The 17,175-nt window shown below is 40.2% G+C and overlaps 1 protein-coding gene across 6 annotated transcripts in view; it reads left to right on the top strand.

Moving 5' to 3' along the window:
* The window catches only part of VPS13B (vacuolar protein sorting 13 homolog B), a 999,042-nt gene that overhangs the window by 712,756 nt on the left and 269,111 nt on the right, over nt 1-17,175 (top strand). The window lies entirely within an intron of this gene.

Below are 17,175 nucleotides of genomic sequence, written 5' to 3'. Positions count from 1 at the left end.
GCTTTGCTCCCCGTGTCCCTGGTCTGCTGGTCTCCAGGGAGATGGGGAGCAAAGCTGCGGAGGACCCGGGCAGCGGGACTGCGGTGCGTCTCGGTCCGCCACCCGCGTCTCCCTGGTCTTCCCGGGGGGGAGGGGCACAACTAGTACGCCCCCTCCTCCCCCCCCCCCCAGCAGACCAGGCTTTTCTCCGGACACCTGTGGTAGAGCAGCTGGGGCGCTGCCGGTTGGTCCCGCAGCGCCGCTCTGGGCGCTACTGGACCAACCCAGCAGCACCCCAGCTGCTCTGCCCCAGGCGTCCCCAAATCAGCCGCTGCTGAAACTGACCAGCGCTGACTACAGGAAGCCCGAGGCAGAGTTGCTCTGCCCCGGGCTTCCTGCAATCAGCCGCTGATCAGTTTCAGCAGCAGCTGACTTGGGGATGCCTGGGGTTCTTAAGTTGAATCTGTATGTAAGTCGGAACTGGTGTCCAGATTCAGCCTGTTGAAACTGATCAGAGGCTGATTCCAGGAAGCCCGGGGCAGAGCAACTCTGCCTCGGGCTTCCTGTAGTCAGCCGCTGGTCAGTTTCAGCAGCGGCTGAATCTGGATGCCAGTTCCGACTTACATACAGATTCAACTTAAGAACAAACCTACAGTCCCTATCTTGTACGTAACCCGGGGACTGCCTGTATATGTATTAATCCTGTCATCTGTTGGGTGATGTTTTATCCTTTCCTATTTAGTTACTGCATTAGATGTGCTGAGAGATCTTATATCTTTGGCATATGAGTGATATAAACTTGTATCTTTAGTTTAATATTTGGAAAAATCTATTGACATCAACTCTCCATCTCTATTAATAATTACATATATTGCGGTTTATGCACTATGTTGGCAAAGTTGCCACTGCAAGTGAGAACTTGGGATATGATCCTCCAGTCCATCATGTTCTTTTTGTGTCTCATAAAGCAGCCACAGATTGCCTCTGGAGAGTACCTCCTTTTTTGAAGAAATCTAAGTAAATTAATGGAGATTGCCTATCTCCTAGAACTGGAAGGGACATAAAGTCCAGTCCCCTGCCTTCACAACAGGTTCAAGTACCATCCCTGACAAATTTTTGCCCCAAATGGCCTCCACAAAGATTGAACTCACAACCCTGGGTTTAGCAGGCTAATGCTCAAACCACTGAGCTATCTCCCCCGCTCTGCCCATTATCCATTAGCTCCATTATCTCCTCTGCCAAAGCCCCACTCTCACAGTAGATATGAAGAAAGGGGACAGAATGAGCTATAACAGGAGAAAGTGAAGGGACATACAGATCAAGGGTTTGCCTAAGAAATAATAACAACACTGTCCTCGGTTTAAAAACTAGACTCAACCATCTTCTACAGGCAGTTTTGTTAATTATGTATAATTTCTGGCTATCCATTGTTGTCTTTTGTTGTTTGGAGTTACCTGTTCAGGGGATAGGGTCAGCAGTGGACCAGGGTGGATTTTGGATGGTCGCCTGAAGTTCTGATCATTTTTATGTCTTTTCCATTTAAAAAAAACAGTGCATTTTGATTTGGTGTATTAGCAAAATTTCACATACAGTGACTACTTGCTTACTGTTGTATGTATGTGGCTGAAAAACGCTATTTTAAGTGGAACGATGCAAAGTGAATCTAATTTCCCCATAAGAATTAATGTAGATGAAGGGTGTTAGATCCCAAGGAATTTTTTTCAGCAGGCAAAAGTATGTCTAAATATACAGTATAACAATTTTAAACAATTTGATACTGTATACAGCAATAATGATTGTGAAGTTTCATTGTGGTAGAACCATAGATTCCTAGGGCTGGAAGAGACCTCAGGAGGTCATCAAGTCCAACCTCCTGCCCAAAGCAGGACCAACCCTAATTAAATCATCCCAACCAGGGATTTGTCAAGCTGGGACTTTAAAACTATAGGGATTGAGATTCCACCACCTCCCAAGGTAACTCAGTCCAGTGCTTCACCACCCTCTGAGTGAAATAGTTTTTCCTAATATCCAACCTAGATCTCCCCCACTGTAAGTTAAGACCATGGCTCCTTCTTCTGCCATCCGTCACTACTGAAAACAACCTCTCTCCATCCTCTTTGTAACCTCCCTTCAGGAAGTTGAAGGCTATCAAATTCCCCCTCACCCTTCTCTTCTGTAGACTAAATAAGCCCAAATCCCTCAGCCTCTCCTTGTAGGTCATGTGCCCTAATATTTTGGTCGCCCTCCACTGGACCCTCTCCAATGCATCTAAGTCCTTTCTATAGTGGGGGCAGAGGGCAGAACTAGACGCAATACTCCAGATGTGGCCTCACCAGTTTCGAATAAAGGAGAATAATCACTTCCCTAGATCTGCTGGCAGTGCTTCTCCTAATTCACCCTAATACGCCATTAGCCTTCTTGGCTACAAAGGCACACTGTTGACTCATATGCAACTTCTCATCCACTGTAATCCCCAGGTCCTTTTCTACCGAACTGCTGTTTAGGTGGAGGCAGAAGGTGGAATATTCCCCAGGGAATGTAATGGTATTAGATGATGAACTAGCACTTGGTTGAGCCCTCAAAGGTTAACGTATTGCTCTTAATGTGGGGGATGGGCAATGGAACTGCAGCTGCCCACCTGCATACCTTACAGAGAATTTAGGGGAGCTGAAGGGAGCTCTCAGTCCACCCTGGTACCAAACCACCAAAAGAATAGGTTGGTTTTCCAGAAAATCCTGCAACTAGTGGACAAAAGCAGGAGCCAAATGATATTATAAGGGAGCATTGCACAACCTTAAACCATCATGTGCTCTAACGGGTAAACAATGGAACATCGTTAACCAGGACAAAGTTGAGAGGAGTTAAGTAAGAGATATGTAATTGTATCCTGGTGGATCTTTTTTCTAACAAATACATAAGTATTTTCCACTTTGACAACACTTATTCAGTTTGTTGTGCCAAAAACATCAAATTGAATTGAAAATTTTGGGAGAAGGGACTGGCATTTTCTAGGTGGCACTTGATACTGCAGATATTTGTGAAAATGTTAACACATTTGCAATATATCAAATAATCTCTGAATTCTCACTCTGATTGTAATCTAGTTAATATTTTCATTTGATCTTGTTTGCAATGTAAATTAGAGTTTCTTTTGGGAAGAAGGTGGAAGCAGCCTTTCAAGAGACTGAATTTAAGGTGACCTAGATTGGAAGCATGTGATCATTCAGATTGTCATATTTTTGGCATATTATTCATTAAAAATATCTATGCTACTGAAATTAATTCACGCCTAACAGATGTACACTACTATGAAGGGATGTGACCTACTTGACACCAATTACTGGAAAGAAAACACATTTCTTTTGATGTTTTTAATTAGATTCTGTAGATATTACACATGTGTTTCACATGTTGACAAGATAAATTCTTTTTCTTCTATACATTTTATACATAAATACAAATTCATATATACAGCTCTGTCCATATAATAATTATTTTAAAGACTAATGATGGGATTTCCAAAACTGTCTGAATGACATAGGAGCACACATTTCATTGAAAGATAATGACACGTGTGCTCCTAAATCACTTAGATAGTTTTTGGAAATCTCACACCAAAGAATTTAATCTCAACTCTATGCAGTGGTAACCCATATATAGCAGGAAACTGATTCAGTACTTGTAACTTTCTTCCTGACTTGCTTGCTTGTTTATAGGGAAAGTCTATTTTGTCTCTACATCTAGCCCTTTTCTGTGACCAGGTCTCTGATTATTAAGAGCAGAAGTCCAAACAAGAAATATGGTATTAAATTACTCCTGGAGGATTTCTGTGCAAAAAAATAAAGATTCTGCACACCGTATTTTAAAATTCTGCATATAGTATTTCTCAAAATAATACAATTTAATCATGCCAGTTTGAATTATTTTGAAAAACTTAAAAAGCAACAAATAGTCTGGTAGCACTTTAAAGACTAACAATTTTTAAATTAAAATAAATAGTGCTACCAGACTATTTGTTGTTTTTTTAAATTTTTCCTGTTACAGACTAACTCAGCTACCTCTCTGAAGCTTTTGAATTATTTTGGTAATTCATTTCAGAATACCTGTCAGCAAGTATGTCTGTAAAAATGCAGACCAAAAAATAAAAAGATTCAGGAAATGTTTTTTGACCAAGAGATTACTTATTAGGCAAATTAATACAAAATTTTGAGTATCATTAAAGCTACATATAGAAACAAATTTCCTGTTCCTCTTGAAAGTAGTGCAAAAACTTGGGAGGACTCAGGGGTAATGAAGGAGCTGAATGAGAAGGAAGGAGACAGGTAGTGAACCTGGAAGGTGTGCATGAGAAAAATACAGAAAAGTTAATTTTTGGGAGGAGGGATTATTAGGGAATTGGGGAGTCTCGTCCATGAAGATCCTGACTAACCCCTAGCTTCTCCTATCCAGTCAGGCATATCTCCCTCCATCCCCTGGTGTGTCTGCCCTTGTTCCCCTGTGTCCATGTACCTTCCTGACCCCATCTGGCCTTGCAACCCACTACCCCCCATACCGACATAATCCAGCAGCCCTTTCTGATTCAGCCCTGGGCTCAGTGCTGTTACCCCACTAGCTCCTGTGTCCCTGCCCCATTTTATCCCTCTACTAGTTCTTCTGAGCCCATGTCTGTGACCCTCTCCCATGTGCCCCAACTCTGTGCAGAAAAAAAAATCTGTGCAGGATGTACACATGCATAGTGGCCCAGTATACCTCCCAAGAGTAAATTTTAAAATCAAGATTTTGTGCGGCTTTAACAATATGCTCTGACAGAGAGAAGCCCTGAGCTAGGGCTTAACAGACAGAATATAGTAAGGGAATTATAGTGAAGCCCGAGAATGGTGGAAGGGCAGCCCCATGGTGTTGGGGTGGGCTGCCTCTGGATCCTGTTGGGGAGGCCAGGGCTACACTGCCCTGTCCCAGAAGTGTTCCAGGGTGGGAGCCACGGCAGTGGGGCTGAAGACCCCGGGGGAAAGATTTGGGGCAGGAAGTGCACTTACCTCGACCAGTAGCTGGCAAGATAGGGAACCCCTTCCCCAGATTGTCATTTCCTTCCTCATGCAACTGCCTCCAGTGGTCATTCTGCAGTACATTTGTCCCCATTGTTCACTGCCCCTATTGGTGACTATGCAATATCACGTGCCTCTGATCAGCCCCCATCCTCTTCCATGTTATGGAAAACAGTTGAATTCCAGGCACATCCCGTTTTCCTGCCAGAACCAAATCCTGATCTTGCTTTCAGTTAACATCAGAGGGATGTGCACACCCAGTTTGGTGGTCCTAGCTGTTACCGTTTAGTAGGAGTTTTTGAACAAATAGACTCGCAGACAGAGGGATGCACAAATAGACAAGACACCTCTAAACTATCTATAGTGGTAAGAGAATTACAGCTTCCTGTAACAAGGTCTGTAGCAGCACTGTAAATTAATATATATTTGTCTCTAAATTGTAAGCATTTATAAAGATTTGTAAAATGCATTTTGAAATAGCTATCTGTTGTGCAGTACATGCATCTGAAGTCTTTTAGCTGCTTCACAAACTGAAGGCCAAAACCAGCTGCCGCATTAAAAGAAAAATTAAAGGTTTTAAAAACTGTTATGTACGCTTTACAACATCTACTGCTGATTCAGTCCATCTGTGGAACTGAAGATATTGGGCTATATCATCAGATTGTGAAGACTGGCATAGCTCCACTGAAGTCAGTGATTCTGTGCCAATTTACAGCAGCTGTAGTTCTGGCACTTTGACTTTTAATTAATCTAGATACTTCTTGATCTGTTGTGGATCCAGATTTCTGAAAATGAATGAATACCGATATCTGCTGAGATTGAGCCAACTTGGCAAGGGAAATTTTGCAGCTGAAAAGCTTATTACTCAAGGAAGTTGCATTTGGACGGTGAGAAAAGTGTTGTCCCTATATCATAAGCCATGCCACATTTTTAAGATGGATGTGAAGAGAAATATTTTGATAGCTATTTTAATAATACTGTGTCATTTATTTTATAGGTTTTTAGTTGATCCATTTTAAATGAATAAGAGTCCTCAAGGCCTACATAGGCTACATTTTCAATACAAATATGTTCAAAGATTTCCTTCTTTATTTCACTCTGGATGTGACGTGTCTAAATTTTAGCAATGGGTTATGTCAACTCTGTATATAATGTTCTCTCTTATTTTGTTGGCTGCTTTGGAATCTTTTTCTTTCTTTTATTTGATAAAAGTCAATACATACATATCTGTTCTTATTATGATCAGGGATTGACAAAGTATTGAATCTACTCGCCTGTGGCGAATAGATTTCAGCCGGGCGCCCTGTTCATTCGTGGCACACGCATGCGCAATGCATGTCTTGCACATGCGCAGTGCGGGGCTGGTGAGCGGCTTTTGCTGCCGATCGTCAAGCCCTGATTATGATGAATACATCACTAAAATGTTTAGTATCATTAATAAAGGATATATGTATAATTTTAATTCAGACGTCTCAGAATGCTTGAAAATGTGATTACAGGCAATAAGTATATAGTATATTTGAGGATCTCTTTACCCATTAATAAAATGCAATTACATCAATGCTATGTGCCTTGGTGGTGGGTGGTATCAAATGATTCCTTAGGAACTGGTATTAGGACTAGATTCATTCAAATTCTCTGAAGATATGTCTAGAGATATGTCTGGGAAGATTTGAAAGGATATGCAAATTCCGTGGTAATTTATGCAAATTCCGTGGTAATTTGCATATCTTCTTCTGATCTCACTTTTGAAAAGTGGAGCTACTTTCGAAAGTGAAAGTAGTTTAGATGCAGCTTTTTCAGCGACCCCCCCCTTTTGTCGAAAAGCTGCATAAACCTAATTTTTTTGAGGAAAAGCGGCTTTTCGACAATTGGAGAGAGGGGGAGTTCATCGAAAAAGCCGCGTCTAAACTTCTTTCACTTTCAAAAGTGAGATCGGAAGAAGATATGCAAATTCCCACAGAATTTGCATATCCTCTTTCGACTCTTCCCCATAGTCTAGACGAGCCCTAAGAGTGAGCTTAACAGGATAAATGCCATGGTTAAATCAAATTTTTAAATTACAGTAAGGCAGATATTGCAAATATCAGAAAAACAACAAGAACTTAAAAGTATAAATAGAACATAAAAATCAGCCTATGAAAATGTGAACTGAACAGCTACAGGAAAATAATGTAAATCCTGGTGATTAGTAACAGTGAACTAATTGAATAGCATTAATGCTGGAAAATACAGTCCCTGTACTTTGATATACCTTTGCAAAACCACATCACAAGTTTATAAGTACATGATATTTTTCTACACCCTGTTTTTCAACATCAGTGTCACTCACTGATCACCAAGCCGTGGCAGAAATTATCTTTCTCTTCTTTGTGTCATCCTGGTTAAGGGTCATATACTGACATCACAAACAGTGCACTCTTTAACTTGGACTTATAAATCAATAGATCTGTTGCTCACTGTAAAACTTCAGTCAGCAGCATTTTCAGCTCTCCTCTTACAACTGCTCCCCACCTCTTTTTGTCTCCAAGGTACATGAGTTTGCACTGTGAGTTAATTTGTATTTGATGGTTTCATTTCTTTTTCTTTGTGCCATTTTCTTATTTTCGATTGCTAGCTTCATTTGGTTAGTCAAACACTACTCTCCTTTTTCTCTTGGTTTTCCCGTTTTCATTATCCACAAGCTTCTTTTGCCAGCACAATCCGCATACTTTTGGATTGGTTCTATGTCTCTTCAGCTGATGTCAAATCTGCTTCCAGATTACATCAGGTAATGGCAGACAACTAAATAATGACAAGTTTTTAAGTGCTTATAAATAAATGATAGAAGTCAGACACGTGAACTAGACTGCCTTGTATTGAATGAGGATATTGATATAAAAGGCATCACAGAAACTTGATGGAATGAGGATAATCAATGGAATATAGGAACACCAGGCTACAAAATATATATCAAAAGGACAGAACATGTCATGCTGGTGGGGAGTGTCAATATATGTGAAAGAAAGCATAGAATCAAATTAAGTAAAAAATGTTTAAATTAACCAAACTGTTCCATAGATTCTTTTTGGCTAGTAATTCCATGCTCTAATAATATGAATATAGCAACAGGGATACATTGCCTACCACCTGACTGTGATACCAACTGCGAAATTCTGAGGAAAATTTGAGAGACTATAAAAATTAAAAAAAACCTCACCGATAGTGGGAGATTTCAACTATCCCCATATTTACTGGGTACATGTCATCTCAGGAGGGGATGTAGAAATATAGTTTCTTGACACCTTAAATGACTGCTTCTTGGGGCAGCTGGTTCTGGAATCCACAAAAGAAGAAAGAATTCTTGATTTAGTTCTAAGGGGGAGCACAGGATCTGGTCCAAGAGATGAATATAGCTGGACTGCTTGGAAATGATGACTATAATATAATTGAATGTAACGTCCCTGTGGTGGGAAAAACACCATAGCATCCCAACACTGTGGCATTTAATTTCAGAAAGGGGAACTACACAAAAATGAGGAGATTAGTTAAACGAATTAAAGGTACAGTGCCAACAGTGAAATCCCTACAAATTGCTGGAAAGTATTCAAAGACACCATAATAGAGGCTCATTTTAAATGTGTACTCCAAATTAAAAAACACAATAAGAGCACCAAATATTGCCACCATGGCTTAACAACCAAGTAAGAGAAGCAGTGAGAGATGAGTCAGCAGTATGATGCTGTTGCAAAAAAAGCAAACATGATTCTGGGATGCATTAACAGGTGCGTTGTGAGCAAGACACAAGAAGTCATTCTTCCGCTCTACTCTGCCTCAGTTGGAGTATTGTGTCTAGTTCTGGGCACCGCATTTCAAGAAAGATGTGGAGAAATTGGAGAAGGTTCAGAGAAGAGCAACAAGAATGATTAAAGGTCTAGAGAACATGACCTATTAAGGAAGGCTGAAGAATTGGGTTTGTTTAGTTTAGAAAAGAGAAGATTGAGGGGGGACATGATAGCAGTTTTCAGGTATGTAAAAGGGCGTCATAAGGAGGAGGGAGAAAACTTGTTTATCTTGGCCTCTGAGGATAGAACAAGAAGCAATGGGCTTAAACTGCAGCAAGGGAGGTTTAGGTTGAACATTAGGAAAAAGTTCTTAACTGTCAGGGTGGTCAAACACTGGAATAAATTGCCCAGGGAGGTTGTGGAATCTGCATCTCTGGAGATATTTAGGAGTAGGTTAGATAAATGTCTATCAGGGATGGTCTAGACAGTGCTGGGTCCTGCCATGAGGGCAGAGGACTGGACTTGATGACCTCTCAAGGTCCCTTACAGTCCTAGTTTTCTTTGATTCTGTGATAAAAAGACGACATTTTAAAATTGGAAGTTATAATCAAGTGCAGATAATAGAAAAGAGCATAAACTCTGTCAAATGAAGTGTAAATATGTAAGTAGGAAGGCCAAAAAGGAATTTGAAGAACAGCTAGCCAAAACTTCAAAAAGCAAATTTTTAAGTATGTAAGAAGCAGAAGCCTCCTAATCAACCAGTGTGGCCACTGGACTATCGAGATGCTAAAGGAATATTCAAGCACTGTAAAGACATCGTGGACAGATTAAATAAAGTCTTTACATAGGTCTTGAAGGCTGAGGATGTTAAAGAGATTGCCAAACATGAGACGTTCCTTTTAGGTGACAAATATGAGGAATTGCCCCAGATTGAGGCTTTATTAGAGGAGGTTTTCGAGCAAACTGATAAACTAAATAGTAGCAGATCACTGCGACCACATGGCATTCACCAAAGAGTTCTGAAAGAACTCAAATGTGAAATTCCAGAACAAGTAACTGGTTTGTAACCTCTCCTTTAAATCAGCTTCTGTACCTAAAGACTGGAACATAGTTAATGTGATGCCAATATTTAAAAAGGACTCCTGAGGTGATCCTGGCAATTACATACTGGTAAATCTAATGTCAGTACTGGGCAAATTAGTTGAAACTATAATAAAGAATAAAATTGTCAGACATCTAGATGAACATAATTTGTTGGGGAAAAGTCAACATAGTTTCTGTAAAGGGAATCATGCCTCATTAATCTACTAGATTTATTTGAAGGGATCAACAAGCACGTGGAAAGGGAGATCCAGTGGATATAGTGTACTTAGATTTCCAGAAAGCCTTTGACAGGATCCCTCAACAAAGACTCTTAAGCAAAATAAGCTGTCATGGGATAAGAAGGAAGCTCTTCTCTTGAACTAATAACCGTTTAAAAGATAGGAATCAAAGGGTAGGAATAAATGGTCCATTTTCAGACTGTAAAGGGGTAATTAATGGTTTCCTGTAGGGGTCCGTACTGGGACCAATCCTATTCAACATATTCATAAATGATCTGGAGAATGAGATAAACAGTGAGGGGACAAAATTTGCAGATGATAAAAGCTCAAGATAGCTAAGTCCAAAGGAGACTAAAGAGCATCAAAAGGATCTCATAAATCTAGATGATCAGGCAACAAAATGGCAGATGAATTTTAATGCTGATAAATGCAAAGTAATGCATATTGGAAAACATAATCCAAACTATACATAAACAATGAGGATAACTAAATTAGCTATTATGACTCAAGAACGAGATCTTGGTTTCATTGTGGATAGTTCTCAGAAAACATCCTCTCAATGTGGAGCAGCAGTCAAAAAAGCAACCGAATGTTAGGAATAATTTTAAAAGGATAGAGATATCCATTATATGCCCACATCTTGAATACTGCTTATAGATATGGTTGCCTCATCTCAAAAAAAGATATCTTGATGTTGAAAAAAAAACATCAGAAAGGGCAACAGAAATTATTAGGAATTTGGAACAGGTGCCATATTAGGAGAGCTTAATAAAACTGGGGCTTTTCATCTTAGAAAAGAGGAGCTCTACGGCGGCATATGATAGAAATATATAAAATCATGACCAGAGAAAATAAATAAGGAAAAGTTATTTACTTCTTTCATTACACAAGAACTAGAGGTCACCAAATACAATTAATAGAAGATTTAAAATAAACAATAGGAAGTATTTTTTCACACAACAGAGTCAGCCCGTGGAATTCTTTGCCAAAGGATGTTGTGAAGACCAGGACTTTAATAGGATTAAAAAATAACTAGATAAATTAATGGAAGATAGGTCCATCAATAGCTATTAGGCAGAATGGATAGGAATGGTATCCGTAGCCTCCATTTGTCAGAAGATGGGAATGGTTGACAGCAGAGGGATCACTGGATGATTACCTGTTTTGTTCATTCCCTCTGGGGCACTTGGCATTGGCCACTGTCTGAAGACAGAATTCTGGACTAGATGGACTTTTGGTCTGACACAGTATGGCCGGTCCTGAGTTATCTTGTACTGTTTGCACAAGCTTCTCTGCCACACTTCCTTATAACTTAATTTTTCTGGCTAGGATATGTGCTGGAATTTTTTCCCTGTGTATATCTTTGGATAAAGGAATATTTTTGAACCCTGAAAAATCTTTACTCTTTCCAAATGTTTCAGTGGTCCAAATCTTGACCTGTTCACCGCCAACAGCTGTTAATTCCAGTTAGAAACCTAATTTTAATCAAAGTTACAGGTGCTTAGTAGGATTAAGGATTTGTCCTACTGCTTAAAAATAATATACATTGTGGTTCCATGTATTTTTTTATTTACACAATGTTAGACAGTCAACAGAACAATAACCACCTGTTTAAACTGTAAAGGGGCAATTTCCAATCCTTTATCTTTGATTTATAGGATAATGTAGTGAAGATTGGTATAGACACAATAAAAAAAGAGCAGTGAATGTATGTTTAAATCAGATGTTTTAAAAATATGTATTTTAATATATTCTAGAATAGAGATTGTTGTGCCAGGTCTACAGTGTTGTGTTTTTAATTATTGTAAGCCTTTGCTATATGTTTTCTTTTTATAAAAACATCTTTGATGTACAGTAGATCCATTGTACTGGCTTTTTCATAAAAATGTACTCTATCATCACAAAGAAGATTGCTTTGATCTGCTTGGCAGTCTTGAAGGCTGCCTCGAGACTGCATCCCTCTGCCAACAGAGAGATGCAAATCAAGCACTTCGAAAGTGCAAATGAGCCCGGGATTTAAATTTCCCGGGCTTCATTTGCATACTAATGTTCGGGTGCTGTGCCAATCACGCACCCTTTCGAAAGTGAAAGTAAAGTCTAGCCGTGGCTCTGCCTCAAGAGTACGGGATCTGGTGAAAAAATTCCCCACTGTTGGCAGAGCCATGGCTAGACTTTACTTTCACTTTCGAAAGGGTGTGTGATCGGCACAGCGCCTAAATGTGAGTATGCAAATGAAGCCCAGGAAATTTAAATCCCGGGCTTATTTGCACTTTGAAAATGTCTAATCTACATCCCTCTGTCCGCAAAGGAGTATAGTTTAGACATACCCAAAGTGTGAACACGTGTTGTTTGATAAATTACCCGAAGGACAAGAAATTTTGCTGCCTTTTCATAATTATTCACTATTTAAAATTATTCCAAAATTCTGCAAAAAGAAAAAAATATGTGCACATGGAGAACAAAAATAGAGATAGTGGTAGAAAGAACAGGGAGTGAAAGGATGAAGGTCATATAAAATGCTTTACTACTTCAGTAATTCAGCCAAGATGATAGCAACATAATTAGAGGCACTTCACTTTTCCTGCCTTAAGATTTTTGAAATGTTTTTAGAGTGAAAATCTTTAAAATATAAATTATATGCTTTTTTGTTGTTTTTTTTCATGATACAAGTGAGCCTTAGAGGGATGTGTTTCCTCAGCTTGCAAATCAGGTTCTTGATGTCCTTTGCATTGCCACCTAGGGTATATCTACATGGGGATTAAAGATCAGCAACCCAGCCATAATTGGCCACAATCAGCTGACTCAGGTTGTGGGGCTAAAAATAGCTGTGAAGATATTCAGGTTCAGGGTGGAGACCGAGATCTGGGACCTGCAGGAGTGGAGGCTCAATCAAAGCTACCTCATGTACCTAAGCTGGAAATAACACTCCCCTATACAGTGAAAACATACCCTAAATGATTTAGGCACTGAGTAACTATTTTGAAAAGTTAGTTGGGATCTTAAATCTCATTAAAAGTTACTTAAGTACTTTTGAACATTTTACTGTAGTTAATCATAAAATATACTAGAAATGTCATTTTACTATTCCTCAAGCCTCAAGATGAGCCCAGGAAAACAGTGCCCTAATATACAATTCTACACCAATTCACTTTTTAATTGTACTTTCCCCAATATTAAGAATATCTAATCAGATTCTATATTGATGTCAATAATAAATGTATTTTGAATTCAAATAGTGCCTTCCAGCCAATAATCTAAAAGTCTTTTATAAACATTTCATTATTCCTCACAATACTTCTGTGAGGTAAGTATGTGGCATTAACTCCATTTTGCTGAGAGGTTTGTTGATTTACATAGTATGTCAGTAGAAGAGTTGGAAGAGAAGCCAGGAATCCTGACACCTACTCTACTCTTATGGGGTCACAGCTCTAACAAGATATAGGCCCTAACCAATGGCTAAGCGGTATTAAAAAGGCTTTCAGAAATTCAGATTTTTATGGAAATCTAAATTCAACTTTGGGTAACTTTATGTAAATACAAAATTTAAAAGATTAACTATGTAATTGCCTTGTCAGAGGTGGAGCCTAGTTTCTGCCCGTTCCTCTCCTACTTTTCATCCACCTGCTTCTGGAAAGTTAAATACTTGTTTACTCTTGAATTTTAAGTCCGACACTGTCAGTAGCCCACAAGTCCAACTAGCCCATAGATTTTAAATTCACTGTAGAAGCTACTGTATTAGTAATAATTGGTGAACAATAACAGAAGAACCTTCATTTTGGTCTGTTTTACTGCTTTGTTTCACAGCTTCTTTTAATGGTACTAATGAATGCTGCCTTTAACTATAAGTAGTAGCAAATGCTGAAGTAATTGAATACAGTTAAAGCAGAAATCAAAAGTCTCTTCCTCTGTGGATCTCCTTCAGATCTCTTGATTCCTTCAGCTTTGTTTCTTTTTCAATGCAAACCTGGAGAGTAGAGAAGAGCTACATTTCTAGATGTAGCTATGTCACCTATGTGTAATATGAGTAAATTTTTATGTATCATGTACTGACAGTTAAGAAATTCCTCTTCTCAAGATAAAACTTGGAAGTCCTCTTGTTCTTCAGTTCATAAAGAAAGAAATTATTTTCGCTCATATGGTCAACAGAAAGCTTCTGTCTTGCAATGACATCTGTAGAGGCACAGGGATTTACCTCTGTGTATATGTTTAGAGGACAAGGTCCTAAGAAAGTATGTTTTATTCAATGGCTTGTGGCAGGAGAATGTCTAGCACTTATCTTAGCAGTGATATGCTTATGCCATTCCTGACTCAATAGCCTATTGCTGTTTCTTAGTTATAACACAAAGGATATAATTCATCAAACCCAACAAGAGTATAAAAATATGAGCATTGGGGGTGTTATTTCTCACATATTCATAATCTTAAAACAGTAGTCTCCAACCTTTTTAAGCACGAGATCACTTTTTGAATTTAAGTGCAATTTAAGATCTACTCAAACCCAAATACCCTTGCTCCGCCTCCTTTATACCCCTTCTCCGAGGTCCCATCCCTGCTCACTCCATAATCTCTCCCTCCCCCATCCTCCCTCCCTTTCACCAGGCTGGAGCAGAGGGTTGGGGGTGCAGGCTCTTGTCTTGGATTAAGGGATTTTGAATATGAGAGGGGCTCTGAGCTGAGCCTGGGGCAGGCAGTTGGGATACCGGAGGGGGGTTCTAGGTACAGGCTCTGGGAGGGCATTTGAATGCAGGGGTACTCAGGGCTAGGGCAGGGGCTTAGAGTGCAGGAGGGGATTCATGACTGGGGTAGGGTTTCAGGATGTGGGCTCCAGCTGGGCACTGCTACCCTCAGGTGGCTCCTGGGTGGTAGTGAAGGCAGTGGGACTAAGGCAGGTTCACCCCTGTCCTGTCCCTGCACCATTCCCAAAAGTAGCCATCAAACTCCATTCCAAATCCTGTTGTGCCCCCTCTCTGCTCTGTGGAGACAGGATATAGAGTGGGAGCGGGGTCACCTTGACATCAGCACCCCTCATATCCCTCTCTTGCCCTGCACAGAGAGCAGGAGGTTCCTGAGGGGACAGCTCCAAAGCAAAGAGCAGGAGATGTACAGATGAAATGTGAGCACTTTTTAGCCTCTTGGCCAAACCAGTTAGGATCACCTGTCAGAGGCTCCAAGATCTACCAGTAGATCCTGATCTACTGGTTGGTGACTACTGTTTTAAGGGATTGCTATCTCTTATATTTAGATTGATGGATCAGGAACTTATTGCTACTGGTTAATAACTTGAATTTATTAAAAAATTTACCATGTGGGACATGTGGGCTAGGACTTTTATTTGCAGAAGTTTCCAGAAAGATGATGCTTCATAAAAACTATATTTAATTTATGAATGAGTAGAAACTATTTTAAAAATACGATCATTTAAGAAGTTCCAGTTCACGTGGAATGAGTAAAATGTAGGAACAGAGGGCTTCACAACTGGTATAAAGCAAGATGAACAAAATCTGATGATTAAATAGCAACTTAATGTAGGTCCTTAAACTAGTTAAAAGATAGCATAAAATTCAACTTGATATCCCTGATAATATTTTGTGCTTTAGGAGAGAATGGGATATTCTCACAAGGACTGATTCTCAGCTGAGGAGAATGGTTACATATAGCTGTTTGCTGTTCACAGATCCATGCCACCAAGCCTTGACATCAATTAGAGCAGCCAAGGAGGAGTTCTAACTTATGATACTGGTTCCCTTAGTGAAGATCCCTTAGTGAAGACCTTTACCAGTCAATCAAGGGTACTTCTTCCCCCTCACAGAATGCATCTGGCATGCCTACTTCCTCCCATGAGAAGAGGGTGGTGAAGGAGAGATCTATCCTGGAAGAGAGTCTGTACAAAGGGACTTCTCTGCAGGCAATTCCATGTGTCCTAAATTTATTGTGTGCCATTTACACAGCACAAAATGAGGACTAGAGGATCTGACACACAGTGTAAAAAAGTCATAGATATGGAACATCGAGGTAGCCTGGGCAGTTAACATGATTGCTCCTAAGCACCCTCTTTGGGCTAGTCAAGCCAAATTTGCTCCCTGGTTTTCTGGGGAGTTGATGGCAGCAAAACGGTCTGTGCAACGGCTAGAATGCTGCTGGAGGAGAACTAGAGCTGAATCCAATTAATTGCAGGTTAGAGCTGAATTGCGAGCTTACTCTGTGGTAGTGCTGACAGCAAAGAAAAGTTACTTTTCCACCAGTATTGCATCTGCACAATGCCATCCAGCGGAACTGTTCGAGTGGTACGGGGCTTCTTACAGTCTGGCACGTATGATGAAATGGAGGAGCTCTTGGCTCCCCTCTGGGATCTGTTCGCAAAGCACTGAGCAGATAAGATCACTCATATTCGGTCTGATTTGGACACTGGCTGCTACGTAAGTGGGATACAGAATGTGTTGAATGCACCGCCCAGTTGTTTTTCTTTGGAACAGTTTCAGCTATCGCAGACTGAGGATGTGGAAAAGGTGCTTGGAGGAGTGTGACCCACCACGTGCTTGCTCGACACCTGCCCTTCATGGCTTATTAAATCTAGCTGGGAAGGGATGACTGGCTGGGTCCAGGGGATTATTAATGCAACTTGTAGATCTCGTATGGTTTCCGCCGCCTTTGAAAGAGATAGTGATAAAACCGTTACTGAAAGAAGCCTTCCCTGGACCCACATTATTTGCTAATATTTCCTTTTTGGGCAAGATACTCAAGCGGGCGGTAGCATTGCAACTCCAAGTTTTCTTGGAAGAAACAGATTATTTAGATCCATTTCAGTCTGGCTTTAGGTTGGGTTTTGGAACTGAAACCACCTTAGTTGCCCTGGTAGACGACCTATGCCAGGAGATAGATGGGGAGTGCATATCTGTTGATTCTCCTGGACCTCTCAGCGGCTTTTGACACCATCGACCGTGGTATCCTTCTGGAATGCCTGTTGGAGTTGTGTATTGGAGGCATTGCAGTGGTTCTGGTCTTACCTGTTGGGATGTTTTCAGAAGGTAGAGGTAGGGGACTGTTATTCAGCCCCATGGCAATTGC

This window comes from Pelodiscus sinensis, chromosome 2 (assembly GCF_049634645.1).
Source record: "Pelodiscus sinensis isolate JC-2024 chromosome 2, ASM4963464v1, whole genome shotgun sequence".
Taxonomy (NCBI): domain Eukaryota; kingdom Metazoa; phylum Chordata; order Testudines; family Trionychidae; genus Pelodiscus; species Pelodiscus sinensis.
The sequence above is the reverse complement of the archived record's forward strand: the minus strand, read 5'-3'. Positions and strand labels throughout refer to the sequence as shown.